At 36.2% G+C, this 10,259-nt stretch overlaps 1 protein-coding gene across 1 annotated transcript in view; it reads left to right on the plus strand.

The window, feature by feature from the left end:
* Positions 1-5,465: 5,465 nt before the first annotated feature.
* LOC110033687 (AP-3 complex subunit mu) overlaps positions 5,466-10,259 on the plus strand; it is a 17,256-nt gene continuing 12,462 nt past the window's right edge. The window contains exons 1-2 of the mRNA XM_020737742.1: positions 5,466-5,481; positions 5,744-5,833. The gene's annotated coding sequence lies outside the window, so the exon portion shown is untranslated. The remainder of the gene's footprint in view (positions 5,482-5,743; positions 5,834-10,259) is intronic.

The following is a 10,259-nucleotide window of genomic DNA, read 5'->3' on the forward strand; positions in this document are numbered from 1 at the left end:
TAAGGATTCTTGTCAGTAGCTATGAGTTGCTTTTTCCAAGGAAATTTCGTAGAACTAGGGTTAATGTTTATTTAAGGGGATTGATCTAAGTAGTTAGTTAACACATAGCTTTGTGTTCTATCAAATATACTATATGATTCATAATTCAAAACGGAAAAATATTATTGGGGAACATACGGGCTACAACCGTTACCGTAATATAATAGTGTCGTTTGACGGCAAACCATCCAGTTAGATGGCTCTGGTTGTAATTTTTTCTTGTGGTGTCATTTGATGACAAAACTATACAGATAAAGGACTCGGAGAATGTCTTTACTGGCATGAGATTTTTTTGATGATGAATTTAAGAATGTGCTTGTATGATATTGATTTTTTATGAGCTCGAGTAAATATTAGATTTGTCCACCTTGACAAGCAGTTGCGAAGTGAGAATGTGCTTTACTTTAAGCATTAGGCGGTTTATTTTACATAAATATTATCCTTTTATGATTCAAAAATTTTATCTTATGAATAAACCCTCTTCGGTTGAAATGTTTAACAAATATGGCCATCATTGAATATTATTATTTAAACATCATTAACCGTATTAATTCTATCTACTCCAGTCCTCATGAGGAGGAAGATCAGACTGGCTCAGTGGGGGCTCAAACTTGTCAACTCCGGTCGCTTTAGGGAGGAGGATTGTACTGGTCAAAATATAAGACTTATGACCTCACCCTATAGGCAAGGCAACTTGCCCGAAAAGGTGCTTAATTATATTTGAATTTGACATTTAAAAAATTAAATTTTTTTTCAAAACTTTGATATGCGTGCACGCTTCTCGAGGTAAATTATATTTTAGTTTAAACATGCAATTAATAGGCACAACATTCTCAGACGCACGAGTTTGAGTAATTAGGGACACATCGGAGCATATGCGAGTAACTTTATTGGTATGAGTTGATTTTTATATAACTTTGCATGTGTTTCAAAACAAATTATATCTTACCTTAAGCATACACTTAAATTGCACAACATTCTTAGAAGCTCAAGTCTGAGTATTCATGGACATGTATGAGCACATGCTGGTAAACTTTATTGGTTTGAATTAATTTCTATATAGCTTTGCACAAATTTCAAAGCAAAAATATATCATAGCTTAAGCATTCAGTTAACCCAGGTAGCATTCATAGACGCTTAAGATTAGGAGGCTCGTTAAAAGAGACTAAGCACATGTCGGTGAATTTTATTAGTTTGAGTTGATTTCTATATAGTTTTGCATGCATTTCAAAGCACATTAAATTTGAGCTTAAACATGCAATTAAGCTGCGCAATATTCTCAGATGCTTAAGATTAGGAGACTTAGAATAAGTGACGGATCACATGCGGGTTTTTAGCCTTTAAAGATTTGAGGTAAAATTTAGAGAACTTGCACGCTTTTCGATGTGAATTAAATTTGAAGGTGAGGTTGTGTCACTCGTGCAAAACTTGAAGTTAGTCAAATTTTTTTTATTTGTGTATTGCACTTTAACTCATGTAGAGTTTTATTATTAATTCCTTAATGCCGCCTTATGTCTGCTTTTATAAAGAGGTTGCAGATCCGGTGGCGAAGTTTGGATTTATGTATATTAAAGCTTTCACATAAATATGGGCGACAAAATTTGTTTGCAAGTGAATTAAACCTTCAACGTTAATTTGGACGACAAGACTTATTTTCATTTGTTTTTTAATCAAAGTGGGCCCCACATAAGTATCTTTTATTATATAAATAGAAACCTATGGTTCAGCTCATTTCATGCATTGTAATTCTTGGGAGAAGAACGACTTTGCTTGCTTTGTGCGGCGAGTTTTTCAGGCAAGCCTTCAAGCCCATTTTTTTTCTTTTAGCTGATGCATCTTCACTTCTCTTTTTTTAAGTATTTTGCATTTGTTTAAATTTCTTTTCAAGTTTCATTTACTTCACTTTTAAATTCATTTTATGCACAGTTTAAATCATGTTAAGTCCTTTTAAATTTCCCATAAAATCCGACAGTATTTCGACAACCTCCTGGCATTGTCTCTCATTGGGTTGCTGCATCAGGAGTTTGGGTCTACCCACTACGACATGAAAGGCTTGTATAGGTGGATTGCGCCACGACCTTAAAGTAGTACCACATAGTCTTTAAACCTATAAAGACAAATGCAATAGGATTTCCCCACCACGCTAAGAAAAGTGTGTACATGTGTCAGCTGCACATAGGGTTGTAAACGAGCCGAGCTTGAGCGAGCTCAGGCTTGGCTCTTGTTCGGCTCATTCGAAATTACTTGTGTTCGAAATCGACTCGTATTCAGAATTGGCTCATGAAAAGTGTGTTCGTGGTCGGCTCGAAATTGTCTCGTTAAAATTGTATTCACAATTGGCTCATGAAAAGTGTGTTCGTGGTCGGCTCAAAATTGTCTCGTTAAAATTAATTGAAAAAAATAGATGCAGGGTGTTGGATTTGAACCTGCACCAACTATGTACAATAAAAGACGCGACCACATGACCACACGTGCTCTTATGTTTTAAAGTTAGATATAAATATGTAATATATTATTATATAAATAATATATATAATTTCTTTATTTCAAGCTAAAACGAACCGAACTCGAGCTGTGTGAACTGAACTCGAGCAAACAAAGAGTTGTTTGTGTTCCGCTCATTTACTTAATGAATGAGCCAAACTCGAGCTGTGTTCCGCTCATTTACTTAATGAATGAGCCAAACATGAGTTGTTCGCGAACAAGCGTTTTTGGCATCCTTACTTACATAGTATAAAGCACATGAAACACATACGAGTACTTAATTTAAATGTTTCGTTTATGCACCACCGATAAATACAAAAATACAATGATATAGGTGTCCTCCCTAGGTAAAGTCAAGGTTTTGGACGCGTTCACGCGGTCAATTTATGATCAGAGGTTGTTTGGGCAACTTCAACAATGATGGGGGTGATTCGAGCTTAATTACTAGGACATACCGATAAATTTTCAGTTTCACCTTATTTGGTTATTTCGATTGCGAAAGGTCTTTTCATAGATAATTTTGATATTTCGGATGCGTTCATGCATTCTATTTTATGATTGTACGTCATGTTTGAGCAATTTCAGTTGAGGTGATTCGAATTTGATTCACTTGCATCGCACTAGCAGTTCATCTTTTTTTTGTGCTTGCTCCATTTGATCATGAACAACCCCTCAAGTAGTTTGATGCTTTAAATGTCTTGGTGTAGTCAGTTTTACAAACGGGCATTGTTTGAGGAGAATTTTAAACCTGATCGCGACATCCAAAATTTGATTGCGCTGTATCGTAATCTTTGTTTGCTGATCTCATCATGTTCGATCGAATCGCCTTGTGGAGTATATGCGAGGGTTAACCGTTTTCTTCTTCAATATGCCTACCCATTTATTTCTAGCTTTATTGGTGTCTTTTACAGCTATATGACTTGGGGAATTAGATCATATAAAATCACCGTAGAGTCCCTTGTCACCTAGGTTTGTTGCCAATCCATAGTGAACAAATCGGTGCAATAAAAATTTGCAATTTTTTTCAATTATCAAACATTAACCCTAAACTTTAGAACGAGCTGCCTTGGGAAATTATTGCAAGGTTTTATTCTGTGTCCCTCAAACATTAACCCTAAACTTTAGAACGAGCTGTCTTGGGAAATTATTGCAAGGTTTTATTCTGTGTCCCTTGAAAGATATTACGTTTAGTATATCCTTTAGCATTCAACCTTACAAAAAGCTAGTGACTCCTGTAATTTGAATCATGCTCTTTTTCTAGCCAACTATTATATTGTTTATCATTTGCTAATTGATTCTCTAGGCATGACTTTTACATTTATGCAACAAATCAGGTGCCTACAGGACCCATCCTATAAATGGTCAAATAACCCGAGACTCGGTTACTTAATTGAGTTCGTTATCACTCACAAGTATCCAAATCTTGACCTTAATACTCAGTTGATGACAACTCACACCTTTTCACCCTTCAATTTTCAACGCGCTCTTATGATGGAGTGATTGGTCCCCTCACCTTAGCACTTCATTTTCTACCATACAAAGATAACTAGCAAACATATTAAGGGTACTGGGGTGAATCAGTTGCTTACTAGGTTGGATGACTGTGCATTGGCCTACTCGGGAAAGGCCATTCAAAGACGTTACCTGTTCTGAGGATGATGATAATGATAATGTCGACTTATTGTTAATTTTAATTTTCTTATATTAGTCTATTTTAGCTCTCTTTCTGGTGAGAAATAGTATGTATATGTATATAGATATAGATATAGAATTTGGCCTTTTGAAAATAATATAACGAGTTTTCTTTATGGGCTTTTATAAAGGTTAAAATCTGATAACTCTTAACTTCTATAATGAGATTTCTTAAACTATTTTTGGGATCTAATCAGCATTGTTGATATGCAAAATCTGGAACAATGGCTATTATAATAATTGTGAAAATCTTAATTTATTATTTTAATTAATTTGTTGGAAACTTAGTAATCTAATATAATTATTTTCTCAAGGTTTTAGGTTATTTTTGAATATTTACGCGCCCTATCCCTCTCTTTTTCTTAAGTTAGTCATCAATTTGTTTTCTCCAGAAAGAATTCAAAGTAACTTTGAGATTCAAAGGAAAAGGAGCTTATTTGATCATGATGCATTCTCTTGATGTTTTTTTTTTATATGTTAGGCTATATTTCTTAAGGCACAATCTCATTTTATTCTACTCATATTGAATTTTTCTCGAGTGTTCTAATAGAGAACACGGTGAAAACTTTATTTTTGCTTAGAAAAATGAGATAGGGAGGCTGTCTTTGTGGAAGTTAGGTTTTCCTGAGGTAATGAAAGGTAACGATTTATTTTAGTATATGTTTTGCAAAAATCTTAGCTGTGGACATAGACTGCAATTAACTCACATAAAAATTTTTAGTTTTTGGTGTGCTTAGTTGTATTAATATTCTCCATTTGTTGTTGGAATGTAAACTTTAATATACTCTTCACTTGCTCAATTTAGTTGGTATTCAAGTTTCATCTAGAAATACTTAAAAACTAAGAAGATTTTGAAAAAGCTAAAATGCCTAATTCATCCTTCTGGGGCATGTGTAAACCAAAGCCTTGGATTGAAAAAAATTCAATGACCAAAATTTCTTAATAACTTGAATAATTCCGTTTCTTTTGTTTTTTTATTATTTTGGTCGCTCTCACATAATACAAAAGGAATTGGGCATGTTAAGGATATTTTTCTATTTAGCTTGCATTTCTTTCTGTTTATATACTCCGTGTTTATATGGGACTCCGTGATGCAAACTTTATTGTGACCAATTAAGGGAAGTCTAATGTTAGATTATTTGCTTGCATTTTTTACTGTCTCACTAACTAAGTTCCTCAATGCTAATCTAACAGCTTGTCTCACAGTATCTAATTATCAAGGGCACAAAGGCACAAACACCCCAATAACCATGTATTCATTATAAGGTTTATGTTTGACCTTTGTTATCGTACAAGCTTTTATATTTGTAATGATTATGGTTTGAATACGACCTGAAACTATTAATAGTATCAAATGCCTCACTGTCATTCTTCCATGTTTTGGTAGTTTCATTTGTCACGTAATCCAATCTATTAGATGTAACATTTATTAATTTCCAAGGCCTTAGTATCATCCATCCCTTTTTAGGGATATTATTTTGCTGGAGAGTGTTTATATTCTGAAATTGGGCTATCTTTGGTGGTGCAGTTTCTCTGTAGAGTGGCTAATGTTTTGACGGGTTATCTTGGAGGATTAAATGAGGACTTGATAAAAGATAATTTCATAATTGTCTATGAGGTATTTCTTTAATATAAATGATAGTTATTATTATTTTTTATTGCCTTTATGTTTTTTTTCTAATTTGTTAGACCATCTTACCATACAAAAAGTCATTCCTTCAACAATTTTTGGCTTTATTGTATTGTAATTTTGTTATAAAGATGCTTTATCTATGAGCTTGCCAACACTCAATGAAAGGTTCAACTTATGAGATTTCTACAATTGTATCTTTTATACATTGCATTTGTAGTTCTTTTCAATCCTCTGATATCATACATTTGTTAGGAAGAAATGTTGATTTTAAGGTTTGAATGCATAATTTCTTATTACTGGCACTATATTTTGCTCAGGTTATATTACTAATAAGGTTCCTTCAATTATAGGTTCAGAAACTTCGAATTTGGTTTCAGAAGTCTTAGACAAAATATTATATCTACATCAATGCTACAGCTATTAAAAACTAAACAAAATTTATGCATGAAAGTTATCACTTTTGCATAATATTAGTGTGCATGGAGCACAAGTACAGGATCCAGGACCTTTTCCCCCTGCTTTTTTGTTTGGTTCGACCGCATTATACTCAGTGGGAAAGTAAATAATCAAATAAGGATGCAAAGATAAGAATGAGTTTAAAATGTGAGATATGTATTGAAACTACAGTAGTCTCCTTAGCATACTATAGGGGTTGGCCACAACATTTGAAGCATGTAATAAGGAGAAGATCTTTCCAATAATCTATCTTTATGGTTTGCTATGATTTAAATTTGTGTTTGTCATTTTTTTATCTTTTCTCTAAAAATAATAGCACGTATGAGGCACTTAGGCTTTTATCATCTATGGAATAGTTTAATGAAGAGTTCAATTCTCTCTCCTATCAGCCTAGTTGATCTTCTCTCCAATTGTTCTTTTTAAACTATCCAAGGCTCTTGTAGTTGTTTTTTATGTCTCCAATTTCTGTGATTGAGGCATCAGAAGATTTGATTGAGAAAAACTATTGTATAAAAATGAAGGAATCAATCAAGAAATAAGATGGCAAGGAAGATCAAGGGATTCATCCACATGAAGGGGAAGGCCTTAATCTAGTTATTATTTAAACATCATCTTTTTGGTTCTCACTTAACCCTTGGTTGCATGGAAAAATTGCATCACTAATAAAGCTCAAAGCATTAAAGATTTAATAATTTATGCAATGAGTGAACGAGATTTTTTTCATCTTATGACTTGAAAAATGACAAGAAGGTAAATGACATGATGGCGTTCATGTTTTGGTTATTAAATGTTCAAACCAGAAGAAAAGGGTGCACAAACTTCTTACCAATTCCATAACTCTTGCATAACTATCCTTTCAATTTTTTATTATTAAATAGTATTATATTATTCTACCATAACTATCCTTCCTATTTTTTGATATTAAATAGTATTATATTATTTTACTCGCTGCCAAACATTAATGGGGCCATGCATATATTATTGTCTTTAGAAACAAATCTAGTGTTGACCTACTCGACTGCACAACACAACAAATAACTTTATTCTTTTTCTATGTTAGGCTCCAAGATCTCTTATATAATTATTATGGCTGAACACATCATATGTTATCTGCATAATTTATCCTCCTCTTCTTCTAGCTGAATGTCCTACATGCAATAGTCAAAGCCACATTAACACCTCATGTTGCACTCAACGGGAATAACTGATACCAGAACTAGTAGAAAAAATAGTAGAAACACAAAAACAAATTTTCATTAATATTAAAAAGGGTTACAACATGAATTGAATGTAAATAACAACACAAAGCATTAAACGACACAAGCGAGCACTTCTAAATGTATCCCAATGGGTGGTGGAGGTTTGCTCGGGGATAGAGTTGATTGGGAGGGATGCCGAATGGAAGGTGCGGAACTGTATGGACAACAAGTTGGAAGGGTTGCTGGTGGTCGGCAATGGTAGTTTGGTGGTTGGGAGAAGCTGAAAGGTGTTAGGGGACGGGAAAACAGTAATAACCTGCAGGAATGGGGAGTGGTTGGGTGTCGGGATGATGGAGGGAGAGTTTGGCGGCTGAGGAGTGGGGTGGAGAAGGTTTGGTGAAGGTAAAAAGGGATGATACAATCACCTCATAAGAGGGGACACAGTCGAAGCACCACCATCTTATCAGATACAACCCACAAAGAGGAAAAGAACTCCACATAGGAATCTGAGAATAAACATAAATATTACTGACTCCCACACACACAAGGCCATCAATTTATAGGCTTCCAAGAAAGATCTATACAAAAGAAAAGGATGGGAAGGTGAGAAGGATCTTGAAAAACCCTTCCCGAAATACCTACAAGCGTCGCCCCTGTTTCGCAAAGGATTGCGAGCCTCGGTGAGAATCGTGATCCCGCCCGCCTACAGTTCGCGCGAGACTTTATTGGTCTTCTGGCCGGCGGGATCGAAGCACCCTTTATCGGGACGCTGAGTTTGAACACCTGCGTCACTTCTGGAGTTGGGGGAGCTTTGACTTCATAGGTCAAAGCTTTGGTTTTTGTCTTCAGCCACCTTGGATCCCACTGGCGACTGTATTGGTGCCCAAGGTATTTGAGGGTCTTCCTCAGTTTGCAAGCCAATGGTCCGTATCAATCTGTCCTCCTGAGGCCGTAGACCATGCATGCTAAATCTTTCCAAGTTACCCACAATCGGTGCAGACGGGCATGCAGTGAGAGTAATCTGACCATTCTTACACGACGGTGATGCTGTTGGTATAACGCCGACCAGACATAACCTCGGTCGTATTTCTCTTGTATCTGAGGTGGGTGTCTCGGTACTCTCATATGGTGTCATTACTAAAACTAGTCTCACTGACGTTGCTCTGTTGATAAGAGATCCTGTGACCTCGAGCTCCGTCAAAGGAAGGATGGTGTTGCGCTTCCCGTCCTTCATGAAAGAATAGGTGTCTCTATATCTGTTGTGCTAAGTCCTTCAGTCAAACTGTCACAGTCATCTCAACAAAAGGAGGCAGCATCCATTGCAACCATATTGCGCCGCACATGGTCTTATAGCTGGCCTCTGATTGGAAATTCTATCAAGCATCTTCAGTTGATGCTAATTAGGGTTTAGTTTTTCAACCAAGTCAGCGAATATGGATGGGAATGCCTTTAAGTCACAAGTCTCAATTTTTCTATCATTTGTGTCGATGTCATGTTCTTATTGCTTCTGTTATCGATGATCAGATTGCATACTTTTTTGTTCATTATGCAACAGATGTATAATATGTTGCGGCGAAGCTAATGAGAATCCCCAGTGTCCTCAGTTTGCAGGATTTATCGAATCACGAGCACCTCCCCTTCATCTGGGGGAAGCTGACACTTATCTTGTTCTTCAGGTTTTCTCCTCATTGTTTATCTCTTCCACGATGCCCTGATCAGTAAGTGAGACTACTCTGCTCGTGGGACAGCTGGACACTATATGTCGTAACCATGACATTTGAAACATTTCTTGGCCGGTACAGTATTGAAGGCGCTACCTTTCTCATGCTTCTCGTTCTTATTCGGATTGTTATTCCTGTGTTCGGGATGGCTAGTCTCTCCTGTGATGCCCTTGTCAGTTGTGGTGGTTTCTTGTCTGAAGCTTGTTGCCTAAAGGATGGTTGTTACCTGTTTTGCATCTGTTGTCTTTCCACCTTCAATGCTAATGTTTGGACATCCCTTAGTATCCAATATGGCGCAATTGTACCACATTTCAGATAGCGGGTTTCAGACCCCTAAGTTATCTAACTATCATATATTTTTTTGGCTCCATCAGCTCACATTTAAGTTGCAAGTGGTCTAATTGGGTTGTGAATTCCTCAACTGAAAGATCCTCTACTGCATGTTTTGGAATTTCATAAACATATATTGGCGATAGTGGGGTGGGAGGTATTTTTTCTACATCACCTTCTTTATCTTCTCCCACCAAGTTATCTTCTCACTGCATTATCTTTTCCTCTGCTTTTGTAGAGGAGGTATTTTTTTTGTTTAATGGCAAATAGCTTGACTCTTTTGTCCTTTGGTACATCTTTATATTCAAAAATTTGTTCAATTGATTACAGCAGTCGATAAACTTATCATGATCCATATCTCCCTCAAATTCTGGGAGGTCCATCTTGATGTTAAAGTCGCACTACCTCCCATAACTAACATCTTCTCTCAACCTTCTTTGGTATTGGGTATCAGAACGACGTGGTCGATATTCCTCGTCACTGTGATCTTCTCTGAGGAACAGGAACGGATTCAAATCCTTGTCTTTGTCTTCCTCTCGACTTTCGCAATCACAATTGAAGGTAATCTCTTCCTGGTTCTGCCATCCAACTCGGCTGGTCTCTGTGATCTTCCCTGAGGAACGGATTCAAATCCTCGTCTTTGTCTTCCTCTCGACTTTCGCAATCACAGTTGAAGGTAATCTCTTCCTGGTTCTGCCATCCAAC

The sequence above is a fragment of the Phalaenopsis equestris genome, unplaced genomic scaffold, assembly GCF_001263595.1.
Source record: "Phalaenopsis equestris unplaced genomic scaffold, ASM126359v1 Scaffold001256, whole genome shotgun sequence".
NCBI classification, from domain to species: Eukaryota; Viridiplantae; Streptophyta; class Magnoliopsida; order Asparagales; family Orchidaceae; genus Phalaenopsis; species Phalaenopsis equestris.